Source organism: Podarcis gaigeae (assembly GCF_964106915.1).
Source record: "Podarcis gaigeae genome assembly, chromosome: 9".
Classification (NCBI taxonomy): domain Eukaryota; kingdom Metazoa; phylum Chordata; class Lepidosauria; order Squamata; family Lacertidae; genus Podarcis; species Podarcis gaigeae.
The window spans coordinates 73,295,187-73,311,945 of NC_139685.1; the positions used below are offsets into that span (position 1 = coordinate 73,295,187).

General features: G+C 40.3%; 1 protein-coding gene across 4 annotated transcripts in view; it reads right to left on the reverse strand.

The window, feature by feature from the left end:
- CTNNA2 (catenin alpha 2) overlaps positions 1 to 16,759 on the reverse strand; it is a 542,805-nt gene that overhangs the window by 524,969 nt on the left and 1,077 nt on the right. The gene's annotated exons all lie outside the window — the stretch shown is intronic.

Here is a 16,759-nt window from a genome sequence, read left to right on the forward strand (position 1 = left end):
CCCTCCACAGCAGGCTTAGGCTGTATATATATGTAAATAAACCATATATCATCAAGACACCACAGGCTCTGCTGTGCCTCATTTTCCAAACAGAAACATGGTCTCTGGGTAAAGCACACCAGAACCCCTGGAATCTTGCACTGCTCAGAGATTGGGGTGGCATGTAACAGTATATACACATGTAAGAACTTTGAACCTAAGTAAAGCTATGGAATCAACAGCCCTGCACACCTTGTATAATCAGATATTTGGTACAAGATTCAACTTCTAAGGCATCTTCACTTTATTCCCCCTCCCCCCTTGTTGTTAAAGCAGCTAGGTTGCTTCCAAAACTAAGCTACTCTCAGCTTTGTTTCACAAACGGTCCAGTATGGGGTAAACTTAAAGGTTTCTTTTTTAAAAAAAAATAATATTTATTAAAGTTTCAAAAGATTACAAAATTTAAAAAAAAGAAAACAGAAAATACAAAATACAGAAAAAAATAAAAACAATTAAAAACAAGTCAATCTTTCCATGTCTTGTCTTTCATTTGCTTGTTTCCTTGACCTCCTCACACCTCCCTTTTTTGTATTCTAGTTCAATTAGTTATTTCAGCAAATCCTTTCCATCTTTGCTTTTATCTTAATAATTTATCTTAATATATTGTAACTTTACATTCTCACCTGTTCATAATCCAATTTTACTTAATTCTAAGCTTTACTGCTAAAACCACATAACTTCATTCCAGCATCCTTCTAACATTCCTTAATTTTTCAATATTTCTGTAAATAGTCTTTAAATTTCTTCCAATCTTCTACCGACTCTTCTCCCTGGTCTCGGATTCTGCCAGTCATTTCCGCCAGTTCCATGTACTCCATCACCTTCATCTGCCATTCTTCCCGGGTGGGTAGATCTTGTGTCTTCCAATGCTTTGCAATAAGTATTCTTGCTGCTGTTGTAGCGTACATAAAGAAAGTTCTGTCCTTCTTTGGCACCAATTGGCTGACCATGCCCAGGAGAAAGGCCTCTGGTTTCTTCAGAAGCGTATATTTAAATACCTTTTTCATTTCATTATAGATCATCTCCCAGAAAGTCTTAATCCTTGGGCATGTCCACCAAAGGTGAAAGAATGTACCTTCAGTCTCTTTACATTTCCAACCTTTATTATCGGGCAAGTGATATATTTTCGCAAGCTTGACTGGTGTCATGTACCACCTGTATATCATTTTCATAATATTCTCTCTTAAAGCATTGCATGCCATGAACTTCATACCTGTGGTCCATAACTGTTCCCAGTCAGCCAACATCATGTTATGTCCAACATCTTGTGCCCATTTAATCATAGCAGATTTCACCGTTTCATCCTGAGTGTTCCATTTCAGCAGCAAGTTATACATCCTTGACAGAATCTTAGTTTTGGGATCTAACAGTTCTGTTTCCAATTTTGATTTTTCCACCTGGAAGCCAATTTTCTTGTCCAAATTGTATGCCTCCATTATTTGATAATAATGAAGCCAATCTCGCACTTTGTTTCTTAATTTTTCAAAGCTCTGCAATTTTAATTTATCTCCCTAAACTTAAAGGTTTCAATGTCCACTCTGTTCAGGTAACATCTATGAAGGCATGAATAGGAAAGCAGCAATGGATAATAGATAAATGCACAACAATAGTCAATGATACTTTTATTAGAATTGCTAGAGTGTGAGGGGAGGTAAAATTAACAGTGCTGTAGTTAACACATTAAAAACTGCTAAGGTTTTTAAAAGTTCCCACTTTTCACATCAACACCATAAAATCCTTGGAGGGTAAGAAGCAGCTCAGTCAGCACTAAAGCTTGACCAAAGGTTTCCAACTTGAGGACAATTAACACTTTTAGTTCAAGCATCTGGAGAACCAGTCACATGGTGCCTGAAAAGTCTCCTCACTGCTGTCCCAAATCTACTCCATTGCCTGAACTTGGTAACCTATTATGTGTATGTGCTTTTGGGGAACCTTTTATTTTATTTTTAGAGCTGATCCTTCGGTGCAAAGGGTTCAGAATTTTTCCTGTAAAATGACACTATTCCAAGGTTCTCCCTTCCCTACCAATCTATCAGCTGCATTCTGCAGTAGCTGCAGCCTTCATAATATTTTCAAGGGCAGCCCCTCATACAGCACATTATAGTAGTCTAAGGTGGAGTTACTAGAGCATGGACAACTGAGGCAAGGCTACTCCAGTCCAGGAATGACCGCACCTGGCAAATCAGCCTAAGACAGGCAATGTAACTTGCAGCCATAGATGCTACATGAAACTTCAGTGACAAATTAGAATCTAGGGATACTGTCAAACTATGATTGTGATTTCAGGGGAAGTGCAATCTCTCCCCATCCCAACTGAGATGAAATGGATAGAGCTGCATTTCATCACCATACTGGTGGAACTATGCTCCAAATGCCCAATGGCAGCTCCCAATGGTTTCATAAATATATTAAATAGAATAAGAGACAGAATAGACTCTTTTTCGGGACCTTACAACTCAAAAGACACAGGGCCAAACAACAATCTTCTATTTCTACTTTCCGGTGACATCCCTGCAGCTAGGAACAGAACCACTGTAATATAATGCACTCTGAGGCACCTTGGTCAATGGTGTAAACAGCCACAGAGAGGTCAAGGAGAACCATGCCCTCCGGGGGTGGGCCTAAGGCCAAAAGAAAAGAGGCTGACCCCTGAGCTCAAGCCTCTTTTGCTGTTCTTCCTTCTGGGATCACCCACCCACCCTTCCTCAATTAATATTTCTTGCCTTTTAATTTCAGCTTAGGTTGGCGTTCTTCAATTTAATGAATTCTTCTTTACAGGCTAATATTTTGCGTTCCAGGTCCGCGGGCGCTGCTGCGGTCGTAAGATAGTTGCTGTATTCAGAACCAGGAAGGAATTTTCCCTGTATTGGCAGGTTTCGCCTTCCCCGTAGCAATTTTGTCACAACTTTGGCGGTTTTAGGCCTTGGCAAGGTAGCCTTTAGCCTAACATCAAGTTGGGGGGGATGCATTCATGCTCCGTCCCCATGCGGCGGCGCGTGCAGGGCCCGTTAAAGGGCAAACCGGGAGTCCCTGGCCCTAGATCGGCGGCATGTAGGTCAAACTCCCTGGACGAGGTCAGTGGAAGGACACGCTGTGTAAGTTTGCGCTTTGCAGTCCCCTCTCACTGGGCCTCAACTGCCTGCATATCCTCAGCCAGGCGGGCTGAGAGGGTTACCTGCTAAGGCCTGTGCCAAGTTTCCCACTTCTGAAATTCAATAAAGTTGTGGCCAATTTCAACCCATACTCTGGTCTCTTGTGTTATCATTTGGGAAAAGGGGTAGGCACCACAGACAGGGTTTAGCGCGGGTGCCCGCAAAGAAGTGAGTCTCAAAAAGGTGAAGGATCATTTATTTCCTCTGCCCAACATGACAACAATATGTCTTCCTCAAGAGTAATTGTTACATGCTATTATGTTCACAAATTCACTTTTCCAGAGTTCTAGTTTATTCTGGATGTTTGTTAGAGAATGTACAGTAAAAGAAACTGCATTATGATAAATATCCTTTGTGAATGAGAACACCAAAAGGACCTTTTCGAAGCAGAAGAATATGTGACTATTGCCCCCAAAAGAAGACATTTTGCTGACAATAATGTATTTGAATACATTTTGGTCCTAGCACAAGTTTAAAGTTCACTTGTTTGTTTGTTTGTTTGTTTGTTTGTTTGTTTGTTTGTTTGTTTGTTTCCTGGCAATTTTGATGGTATCTTTCTTCTCTTTCTACTGATATTTTACAATGCTCCTTCAGGACAACTTAGGTGAGGGAGTGAAGTGCATTGTCACAATAATAATATCCCTTTCTTTGTGTAACCTGACAGAACGTTTTGGTGTGTGTTAACAAAATAAAATAGGTGTCTTTTAAAATCTGCTGTCCATAAAATACTGCTCAATAGAGGCTACATGAACTATGATGCTAATCAGTGCTTTTTTTCTTTAAAAATATCAACCCCAGCCAGCATAGTTAGTGGTCAGAGGTGATAGGAGCTGTAGTCTAGCAACACGCGGAGGGCCGAGCATTCCCCACACCTGCCTTCAGTACTTTACACACTCCAAAATCAGTACTTACAAAGCAACTGCAATTCCACACCACAGCCGCTTGGCTTTCATCATAAAGCACTAAAGAACATCTTTACAAAATGGGTTATATTATCATTATTATTTATTAAATTTCTATGCCATCCTTCATCCAAATATATTACCCTGCAGCTCCTCCCTTCACCAGATATAGTATTAACATAAGCACTTATAAGCCATGCTGCAGGCATAAGTTTAATAGGAATCTGCCCTCTCCCATGTTAATATTTGCCCGTGTGCACATTAATATGTGGTCATGAGTGCTCTGTGTGCACAGAGAGGATCAACGCCTTCAGCCAGTAAGATGCTACAGATTTAAATTATGTTTTCTAGGATTCACACCCCTCCCACAATTTAGTTCAGTGTGTGAAAAGGCTTAAAAGTACATGTTCACATTCTTTCTACTTATGTCCACCAATAATGATGCATCTGCTCTATAATGATTTGCATATTGTTGTGACATGCAGTAAGTCTACCCCATGCTGATTTCAATTAGACTGATAGCTATCCTGTGTGTTTAAAAGAAAACAAAATTTTACATCTATTTTATATCTGTTGGCTTAGGAACTTAATTTATCTTTAATTGTTATTTTTATGTTTTCTTCAGCAACAGCAAGTTCTTCCCTTACATTTATTAATACCCTTACATGCTGTTATCTTCTTCACTTACAAAAGAACAGTATCCTTTTTTCTCACAAACAAATATTAATGAATGCAGCATTAATATGGAAAATAGAAGCTCATGAAAACAGCGCCAGGAATGAGGTTTACTGGGTGATTTTCATTCAGTCACTTATCTCTCTGCCTAATCTACTTCAGAGAATTGTTATGAGAATAAAGAAGGGTGGGAAAGAATCAGAAATACTGCCTTGAACTCCTTGAAGGAAAGGTGAGATATAAACACAATGTGTTTTTGCTATTAACAGTAATAAATTCTCACGCAGAATAGAACTGAGTTGAAAGTGAGGAACTATCTGCACAGAACAAAATCTACTTCCACAATCTGTGATACATGCTTTCCCCAGAAAGAAAACAGTCAGCAATTTCACCAAGATGTTACAAAAGGCACTCTCCACTGTTGAATAAGAAGTAGAAAAAACTAAGATAGCCTTTTCAATCACCATCACAATCCAAAAGTACCATAACCAGGAATGAAAGCAATAACTCCAGTATATTTAGCTGGCAACACAATTCAGGTTTCACTTCCAAAGTGTGCTACTGATAGAAACTGCCACATTAGGGTAAGTTTTAACTATTTACACTAGTAGTTTTAATTTGGCTTCCATTCTCAAGCTTCATAAAATCGAAATGTCAGGACTCTGATATGGAAAATATTATTTCCATCACTATGTATGCAGCATTTGGAAAGAAAAAGAAATACAGTGGAACCTCGACTTATGTACGCCTCGTCTCGCAGATGTTCCAAGTTGCGTCCACAGCAAACCCGGAAGTAAACATGCGCGGAAGCAGCTTCTGCAATCTGCATGTGCACAGAAACGACGGCCACGGAATGCGCATATGCAGAAGCGCGCTACTGCCGAATGCACACACTCACAAGACGCCTCTTCTAGCATCCCGTTTCAACCAGCGGACAGACCTCCGGAACGCATTAAGTCCGTAACTATAGGTTCCACTGTAGTGATTATTCTCTACTACACTCTTACATTTTAAGCATTCACCTGGCCACCACTGGTAACCAGGTATTCCATGTAAGTTAAGGCTTATCCACACTTAACCTTTAGCCCTGCTCTTTCCATGCACAGGTTTGCACTTTAACGCTTGTTCTTCAAGCGGTTTTCTCCCTCCCCGCCAAGCTTCCCCCTCAAAAAATCCGCTTTTTAGTGCTCAATTGGAGCAAATGTAAATTCAGGTTTTCCGCAGTTTGATATATGCCCCAATTGAGATTTAAAGAGAGGGTTTTCGTGGGGAACACTCTGGAGGGGGTGAAAGGGGGTGCTCAGACATGGAGCTTTAAATCGTGGGCAAAGCATGGAATAGAACACTCTGCTTCATTGTCCCAATTGGTTTCCTCAGTGGTTACAAAGAGTGGCTTCGCTTTCTCCACAATCAGTACAGAAGCTGCCAGGGCTGGTGAAGCAGAGTGCTCTATGTCCACTTCACCAGCCTGATCTGTGCAACTGCCACCAGGCCTGACTCCAGCCATGAGCACTATATTTGTCAAGAATAGCTTTAGGTGGGCCCAGAGCCACTTTGGTCAAATGGTGGCAGAAATGGCTACAGTCGGCTGGAAGCCACTCCCCTGAAATGCAAAATATGGGACAGGGGAAGAACCCCTTTCTGTTCCACCACCTGGTAAGGAAAGGACAAGAGGACAGCAGCAATAAAGGCAATGCAGTGGATTGGAGGATACCTCTAAGCTGGGGGTGGGGGGAAAACCCACCTGCCTCTCTTATGTGTAGAAAGGAGGCAAACAACATTCAGTAAAACAAGTGTTGAAGAAACTGATTGTGAAAAGATTTACGGCATATTCAAAAGATAAATTTAACTGCTGTTTTACTTAAATATCTCACACTTTGTACTGTACAAGAAATACAGCACTGAAATATGCTGGCAACAGTGCTGACATTTTGTTCCTATAACCAACGGGTTATTTTTGCTTCACGGTTAAATAAAAAATGTCAGTGAAAAAAAAAGAATATATCACTTATATTTGATTTTTGTTTTTAAAATGCTATCATATCTTCATAACAGCAGATGTTTTAATCACTGCATACAAAATATATTGGGTTTTCAAAACACTATACAGTTCTGAAAAGCAGTTCTTCCAATACATTTTCTTTCTCTGAGTAGAGTATTGATTAGTATAAAATAATAAAAGTATTTCTGGATATACCACATTTGTATCAGAGTCCTCCTAGTCATACAGAACCTATCAAAAACAGCAGACATAAATCAGATTATATAGGTATAAGAAACAGAAATAGAAATGGTAAGATGATTCATAACAATCAATAGAAGCTGGTGGAAATACCCTTCCCCATACACAAATGTGAATGCTGGAGCAATTTGGGGGCCATGTCATAATGCCAGGCTTCAAAGCATCTTCATTATACTTGTCCATACTTATTAACATTTTAATGCTTGGCAACTAAGTTTGGAATCCTATGAAACTGAAATGTTAAAACTTAAATTTCAAAGTTAGAATAACATGCACAATACTTGGAAGCAATGTACAACATTGTATAAATTCACAGACACACTGGATAATCCAGAAAAGATTCCTGCCCCATGGACTGAAAATGGATGGCAAATCATCCCAACCCAAAGGCATGCCTTTTTTCCTGCAGAAACCAGAGTAACACAGTTGTGGAAACAGTTAGTTTCATTCATTTTTAAGAGTCACATTAATTTGTTGTGCACATCAGCAAGTATTGATGTATTTAGTTATACACTCAAGCCATCTTTATATACATAATATTTCAGACGAACCAGTTTTTCAGACTGCTATTTTATTAAGCTGTACAATTATTGTGGAAAAGTCTATAAGCTCAAGTCAAAGAACTAAAAAAAACTCAGCAGGAGGTTAAAAAAAAGCACATTCAAACGAATTTTGAGCAGAGCACCTCAAATGTACATTACCAGACTTGCAATTTTTAGCATACAAGAGCTCTGCTAAATCAGGCCAAAGGCCTCCTAGTACAACATTATACCAGATGCCTATGGAAGGCCCACAAGAAGAACATGACTGCAACAGCACTATCCCCACTTGTGATTCTTAGCACTTGGTACTCTGTGCCTCCAAAACTGGCTATGTACCAATTTGACAGGTTCTGAAAAAGGAGACTAAGACCAAAAGCAGGAGGGAGGAAATGTTGGCCTCATGGACAAATGCAGCCTGCTGTGTACACCACAGCCCACAGTCTCTCCTCCATGGCAGTACCACACTTCCCTTTCAAGAGCCACTGCTTTCCCATCCCTTGCCATTCCTGACAAATGCTTTGTCAGGTGTGCTTTGTCAGGAGCTACTTCTTCAAGGCACCCCATGCACCTTAAATCAGCAGCTCCTAAAGCTTCCCTTGCCCTTCATTCTTCTGTCAGGAAAGGAAATGGCAGCAAAATATGGAAATTGTGGAGCTAAAAGCTGAACAAAATGAGACAATGGAGATAGACAAGGGAAAACTGATGGACAGTTAGCAGAGAACAGGGTGACAGGGAGAGAGACAACAAGCAGGATGGCCAGGGAAATGGGATATGAGAGAGCATGTGATGATCTCTCACTAGATCATGCCTTCCTCTGGTTGTCTTTCTCAAGAAAGTAGTAGTATGGTCACAATGATGTGAAACAGAGAGCTGGAAGATAGTGGCTCCGGCCTCACCCACTGCTGTTTTCAATCCCAGCCACACAAAAAAAGCAGAAAACAGATGTGTTACAAAGCATATCCTTCAAAATCTAAGGAAATTTTGCCACCAATGTATCTCAAATGTCTTTTAGAATTTAGAGATTTAGTACAGGGCAATGTCCTTGCAACTTCAGTACACTGAAGGAAGTAGTAAGATGAATCTTCTTCCACAATAGGGTTTTTCTGGCCCACATAGAACCTGGCAACCTTTTCCTCTTTCAATGTGGCTTTAGCAACAGTAAAGCTTATAATAAAAACTGCAAACACTATCCTTAATTACTCACAGTTTAAGATTGGAAAAACTGGAATTAAAAAGTTACAGATAGGTAGCCGTGTTGGTCTGCCATAGTCAAAACAAAAAAAATTCCTTCCAGTAGCACCTTAAAGACCAACTAAGTTAGTTCTTGGTATAAGCTTTCGTGTGCATGCACACGAAAAGCTCATACCAAGAACTAACTTAGTTGGTCTTTAAGGTGCTACTGGAAGGATATTTTTTTTTGTTTTGGAATTAAAAAAAATCGCTGCCCAATTGATTTCTTCCACCTCAACTACTGATTAAGTACTTAGAAGATCTCAGTGAGGAAAATTTCTTTGGGACATGTAATCCTTTAACAATTTCTTGCCTAGCTGACTGATTGTCAGCCAACCAAAGAACAAGCTTTGTGCATTTAAGCTGTCAGGAGAATACCTGGGCATGCTTCCACCACCATTACACTTCAATGTCATTTTGTGATTTGGTGGACTGAGGAGAATTATTAGGCTGGAGGTAGCCTGTATTCTTGCATGAATACTTGGGGTCTGGAAAAATTCAGGCTGGAATTGACTGAACGTAGTAGACAATGCAAATGAGCCCAGACTGTTTCTAGAGCACTAAAATGCGGGAATGCAACCCCCATAACATATACACACACTATTAAACACAGGTTTTAATGTTCACAAAAAATAGGGAAACATGTGGGCATAACAAAGCATAAATGTACTTTAGTTTACAGCAGAGAACCTTTATTTCACTTATTATTCTTATTTATTTGATTTATATACCACCCTTTATCCAAAGATCCCAGGGCGGTGTACAACATTAAGAACATAATTAACACAGTATAATAATAAAAAATAATACAAAGCTTAATACTACACAGCATAATAATAAATTAATAATAACTGCTCCCCCAAAAAAACACATTTAACAAGCCATAGATTATTTAATGGCCAAAGGCCTGAGTAAATATAAATGTTTTTGCTTGGTGCCTAAAGGCATGTAATGATGGTACCAGACAAGACTCTCTGAGGAAAGCATTCCACAGATGAGGAGCCATGACAAAAGGCCTGTTCTCATGCTATCACCCTCCAAACCGCTCAGGGAGGAGACATAGAGAAGGGCCTCAGATGGCAAGCACAGAGTCTGGGTCGGTCCATATGGGGAGACGGCGGTTCTTAATGTTCTGCAGGCCTGAGCAGGGTAATGAATCTAAGGCTATGTACACTCTATAGCTTTTAAACTCATTCAAAGCGCACTTTCCCCTCTCAAAGAATTCTGGGCAATGTAGTTTAACCTTCACAGAGTTACAATGCCCAGCAACCTTTAACAAACTACAGCATCCATCATTCTTTGAGGGGATAAAATGTGCTTCAATTGTGCTTTAAATGTATAGTGTGTACGGAGCCTAAATAAACTACTAACCACCCATTCTCAAATTTGTGGTACTTTAATATGGAACATCACTGGGCTAAATAATTCCCTCCAACTACAAGCAGTACTACAACTACAACTACAAGGGACGCGGGTGGCGCTGTGGGTAAAAGCCTCAGCGCCTAGGACTTGCCGATCGAAAGGTCGGCAGTTCGAATCCCCGCGGCGGGGTGCGCTCCCGCTGCTCGGTCCCAGCGCCTGCCAACCTAGCAGTTCGAAAGCACCCCCGGGTGCAAGTAGATAAATAGGGACCGCTTACCGGCGGGAAGGTAAACAGCGTTTCCGTGTGCTGCGCTGGCTCGCCAGATGCAGCTTTGTCACGCTGGCCACGTGACCCGGAAGTGTCTCCGGACAGCGCTGGCCCCCGGCCTCTTGAGTGAGATGGGCGCACCAACCCCAGAGTCTGTCAAGACTGGCCCGCACGGGCAGGGGTACCTTTACCTTTACCTTACAAGCAGTAACTAATTATCACAAGCCCAATTGTTCTCTACAAGTTGAGAAGCCCTTAGGGACAGGTAAGGTCAAAAGGAAGAGCCTGTTCAGAAAACTTTAGGAATCAAGATGGCCTGGTGTGGCCAACGTGGAGCTCAGTCAGCAAATCCTCCTTCCCTCTTCAATTACTCCTTAATAAGTGCAATCCTTTGCATGTCTTAACCCCACTGAGTTCAATGGAACTCACTCTCAGGTAAGTGTATACAAGATTGTAGCCCAAAGAATAAATAAGTGCTTAATGAGCTGACCCCTCTAATGTCTACACCCACATTCTATTCACAACACCACACTGATTTGACACAGTATATAAGTCATCAAAATCTTTTCACCTTTAAAAAGGAGAGAGAATAGCTATATCTAATATTACACACACACACACACACACACACACACACACACACACACACTATAGATCAGAGGTAGCCAATATGGTACACTTCAGATGTTGTGGATAATAATAATAATTTATTACTTGTACCCCACCTATCTGACTGGGTTGCCCCAGCCACTCTGGGCAGCTTCCAAAAGAATATAAAGAACACACAATACATCAGAAATTAAAAGCTTCCCAATACAGGACAGCCTAAAAGTGAGGTAGTTGTTTATTTCCTTGACATCTGACGGGAGGGTGTTCCACAGGGTGGACACCACTACCCAGAAGGCCCTCTGCCTGGTTCCCTGTAACTTCACTTCCTGCAATGAGGGAACCACGAAGAAGGCCCTCAGAGCAGGAGCTCAGTGTCCGGGCTGAACGATGGGTGGAGAAGAACCTTCAGGTAGACAGAGCCGAAGCTATTTAGGACTATAGCTCCAGAGCATGGTTTGCAACTGCTCCTAGATTAATTCATTCATTTTATTTGTATTCCACTTTTCCACACACAAAATCATGCTTACAACAAAGAAAACAGGAATACGTTTCAAACAAACACTATGGAAACAATTTCATAATAACAGAGCAAAACAAAAGCAAGTATAATAATATACAAAAAGCAACATTTCAATACTATAAATTTAACAAGTTTACTTAAACACCATGCAGCATCCAACAGCAAAAGTAACAAGTGTGTTTCACTCTTTCAACTTAGTCCTAGAAACACACCTCCCATAATGTTGCTCACAGTCTCTCTCCTGCAAACACTTGCAAGGCTTTCAAGAGCAAGGGATGGGTAGCTGGAAACACCACTTCTATGCATAGCGGTCAACCTTCCCTTTTTTTACGGGAAATTCCCTTATTCCAGCACCGTTTCCCACTGCTATCCCGGATTGTTAGATATCCTGTAGACTGTCCCTGGGACAGGTGAGGCTGCTGATCCCTTATTTTCGAGGCTGCTAATCCCTTATTTTCAAATCTGAAAGTTGACAGCTATGCTTCTATGATGTTGTTCTCTCTCAACCCATCAGCCATTAGTAAGGGTCAGTGGGTGTTTGAACCCATTTGGGGAGCCAATAGGGCATCCCTTTGTTGGTTATGTCCTCTTTGAACTTATTTTCTGGGCTCTGGGGAACTAAATGGAAGGATCCGATCCACATATTGTATGAGCTAAAGTTTAGTTTCAGAAAACAGTGATGATCATTATGCCTAAGCTGAAGCCTGGAGAAGCAGAAAAGATACAGTTGAATCATTACTGAATGCATGTACTGTATCATTTTTCCTACCATGCAAACTTTGAGACAAGTACAGCAATGGGCCCTATATCATCCTTTGAAGATAGGTGTCTGGATGGTTGACAGTTCTCTGACCACAGCACCCAAGGGATCCCTAGATGAGGACATTCTAGTTATTCCCTGTTCTAATTAACAACAAGAAAAGGGAGAAAAATTATCTCTGTGACCAACTGGAGCTTATGCTGGAACAACACAGATTTTTTTGTTTAATTGGGAATGAAATATTATTTTTATTCAATTTTATATTTGGGTACCTTTTGATTTTACATGTTTCCTCATCAGAGTTTAGGAATTATCTGTGTCTGTTTGATTAATCTAGGAAGCAGCTATTCAAGGGGGTGGGAATCTTCTATTATAAGCTCTGGGGTGAAGAGGGGTTCAAGATATGAACTGGGCACTCAGTATTGTGGTGAGAGACATCTTCCCCTGTCATCTGGTAATTGCCCAGGTGTTTGCCTTTATAGTATATTGGCCTTTATAGTATATTGTTTTTATTTTACCTGAAATTTTCATTCCAGTTTAGAAATAAAAACCTTTGTTTGGGGCAATTAGTTGGAGACAGTTAGAAACCAGGTGATTTGAAGGCTTTTTTGTCCAGGCCTGGACAGACTTTGCAACTTAATTTTGATAAGGAAAGTTGAAAGATTAAAGGATGAAAGGGAGGGAAAAGAAACAAAGAAGGCACGGGATCTTGGTGAAAGTCATAAATTAATGGAGTAGTTTTTAATGAGGAGAAGAGATGAGGAGAGAGAGAAGTAATCAGAGTTTGGGGAAAGATTTTAAATGAGAGAGGTCTTTATACTGAGAAACACACAAAGAAGAGTTACCTACCTCTTACCTTACTTAGCTTTCTACCCTTATTTCTCTTCCTTTACTCTGTGCACTGTCCCTCCACCCTTACCTAACAGAATCTCTCCTAAGTGCTCAAGGTATACTGGCATGGGGCTTTAAGGAGATGGAGTGTATGCTTTTTGCATTTTGCTTTTAGCCCATTTTCTTGGCCAAGTTTGTCTTCGTGCTAAATTCAAGACAAGGTTCACAGGGAGTAGATTTTTCTTTAGCTCTTTCTCCTCTGTTTTTCCTTTTAATTTCCTTCTTTCTCTCCCTCTCTTTCTTTTCTTTTTTCTTTTTTGCTCAAGGATTCCCCAGCTGGAGCCAGTGGACCTCATTCCAACAATCTGCCTAGATGTGGACCTCTTGAACATTTTATACAACCAATGGGAGGAATAAGGATTTAATTTGGGGTTGCAGTGATTAACCTAATTTCATATTCACATTATTTACAAGGCACTTTCATTGGGAGATGTACACAGTTAACATTAAGATTCAAATATTTCTATTTGAAACTGTGAAAACTTCCTAGTAACAGTTGAAAAAAGCATGCTAATGGTAGCAGACAGCAAGTTCAAATGGGTGATGCACAACCAGCTAGCAAACCCTTCTGAATCAGTGGAGAAAATAACAGCTTGTTTGCAGTGGAGCAGGACACACATGCAATTCTTCTACAAAGCGAGAAACAAAAACAGGACAAAATTCATCCCCAGCTTGTTTCTGTTTGGGCACAAAGGAAGCTGTGTCTGTGCTTATGATTCTGGCTAATCAACTCCAGCAGAATTCTAAGTGTCTGAAATGTACATTTAATGTGATTATCAAGGCACCATCAAGATTAGAAAATTAAATCCCACATCCTCAACACATCTTGGTGAGATGAACATACGAGTAAAGATGCTTATGATTACACTATTAACACAGCCATTCTAACCAAAACAGGGGACTTATGGGAATTTCAACATCATTGGGGGCAGGCTTGGGCTACAGATCAGGCCACTGTACAGTGGTCAATAGCCCAAATCCACAAGGAGGACAACTGCCTACCTAGTCATCACCCAGAACACCAGCTGTAGTCATCCAGGCTCAACACTCCTTAGAGGCAATCACCTCTCCCCACAATGCAGCTGGGTCCCTGACAGTGTCGCTCTAGGACACACTACCAGGTGTACAAAAACCTTTGGGGGGAATTTAATTGGCAGGAACAGAAGCAGTGCTGGCCAGCTAGATGAGTTTTAAAAAATAATAATAATAATCCTGCTGCTATACCCACCTGACACTGCCAAGATAAGGGGAGGGTTCTGCTACCACTGAGGATCCCATCAAATCTAGCCCTGCCCTAGATGCAACTCATTGTACCCCATTAATCACATATTTTCTAAACTGACCTACCGCATAGCAATGTTATAGATAGTATTTTATAGAGTAGTCACACCAACATAGAGACACAGAGACATATCTTTTAAGTGAATGCAATGAAAACCAATGTATTGGTTGTACATTGCTACAGTGAGATTCACATTACAAGTTCCACATTATGTTTGAATACACTATACATCAATATTGCCTTACTGGTTTAAGGACATACAGCTTCCTATTTCAACCTTGTAAGATCATAGAATCATAAACTTGTAGAGTTGGAAGGTACCGTGGGGGTCATCTAGTCCAACCCCCTGCAATGCAGGACTCTCTTGCCCAACATGAGGCTTGAACCCACAACCCTGAGATTGAGCCTCATCATGCTCTATCAACTTAGCTATCCAGAGTATATTGGCATCAATCCACTTTGTCCTACAGTTTCTCACAAAATTGCATATATATTTCAGGGATTTGTAACAAACTTGACTCAGCCACATCAGTAACACTACTGATGTCATATTTCTCATTTAACAATATTCCCCCTCTGCAAGGACACTCAAAATAAGAGTCATAACTCTGCCTTAAGAGTTCTGGCCCTGAAAGAACATTGAAATTTCATTCACATGGCCACCAACAGACCCCATAAATGCAGATGAAAAAGTCTCAATTCTAAAACCACTCACATGCGTAATAGGTTCTTACCAAACTGAACATGTCAATTAAGTTTTAATTTAGGGTTTTAATTTGTACATCTTGAGATGCCTTTACTAACAGTTGCTCACCATGTTTTACAAAGATAAAACTTGCTCTGTTTAAATATAATTTAAATATAGTTGCAACATTAGACAAACCATTTTAAATTAAACACTTGGACAAGTAGCCATGATTATATACTTATTTAGTTTTTAATTATGATATTGTTGATAGAATTTTGTTTTTATCAATGATGAAATGCCCATTTTATGCTCTTCCAACTAAGGAAATAAACATGATTTTTATAAAGAAGTTTTTAAAAAATAGTGTAATGAATACAACCTATTCAGAATACACAATTAAGAACCCTGCCAATAATCTTGACAAGTTAACAGAATATAACATCTCTAAGGAAATATGTGCCAGCAGTTACACACAAACCCGCACAATGCTGATTGTAGTATTTTGGAAATGTCAAAGTTCCAGAGTACAGGCTCAGGTTGACAAAGTACGTAATAAACTTCTTCATTCAATAGGCAAACTCAAAATGGAAATTTACGTGTAATATATTATCTAACAACACAGTTGAAAATGTCACAGTACTGCTGACAATATATTTGCTACGGGAAGGGCGAAATGGCAACACTCCCATGATGCATATTAGAAGACACATAACCCAGCAGCTAAAATATGAACTGCAAGTTTAATGTCATCACCCTTTTCCAGCTGTGATAAGTCAAAGGTACACTGAATCATCAGAGAAGCAGCTGCCTACTAATTGTAGAGGTTTTAAAATCAAGCATCTCTTTTCTGCCCACTCCTCAACACTGTCATTTTGCACAGAAGTCAAGACAAACTCAACATGCAAAGTCTAACACAGTTCAGATAATACTCTGCCAACATAATGCTCACAAGTAAACAGAATTACTTCCCATCCCCAAACCTCTATTTATTAGATTGCTTGGAGAGGAAGATACTCAAACCAATCGGGTATAAATAACTCTATACCGTAATAACTATACTAAGTTATAAATTCATGTCATTTCATCATTTTCAACAAATGCCTTGGCGGGACCAGAGACCTTCTCAGGCTCAGATACAAAGCAGGTTGCCTGAAGTTGCTCAGAAGCTCAAAGAGGCCTAAAGGCAGCAAACGGCTGGCTTATCTTTTTCAACTATACTCTCTCTATTTCCTTTTTCCCAGTGGCATCTTACTGAGACAATTAAAAGCAGGAGGAGACTTTGTAATTTAGAAGCCGCCCAGCGACGAGTTTAAACGCATACACTGAACCATAAAACCGATGCCCAGAGAAAAGAAAATGTGGTATTGAATAAAGGACCGGCTAACATGAAAGGGGCACAAGCAAGCATCCCTTCCCTAGGAATAGGAGGAAAGAAGATATTTCTCTCTCTCTCTCTATTTCAGACACACACACACAAACCCAAAAAAGCTCCTCTGGTCCTTCCCCCCCCTCTCCTTTTATACCCACACATATACAGTACACACACTGCAGAAAAATGACCACTTATTCAGAACAGGGGGAGGGGGGCAGGAGGGAT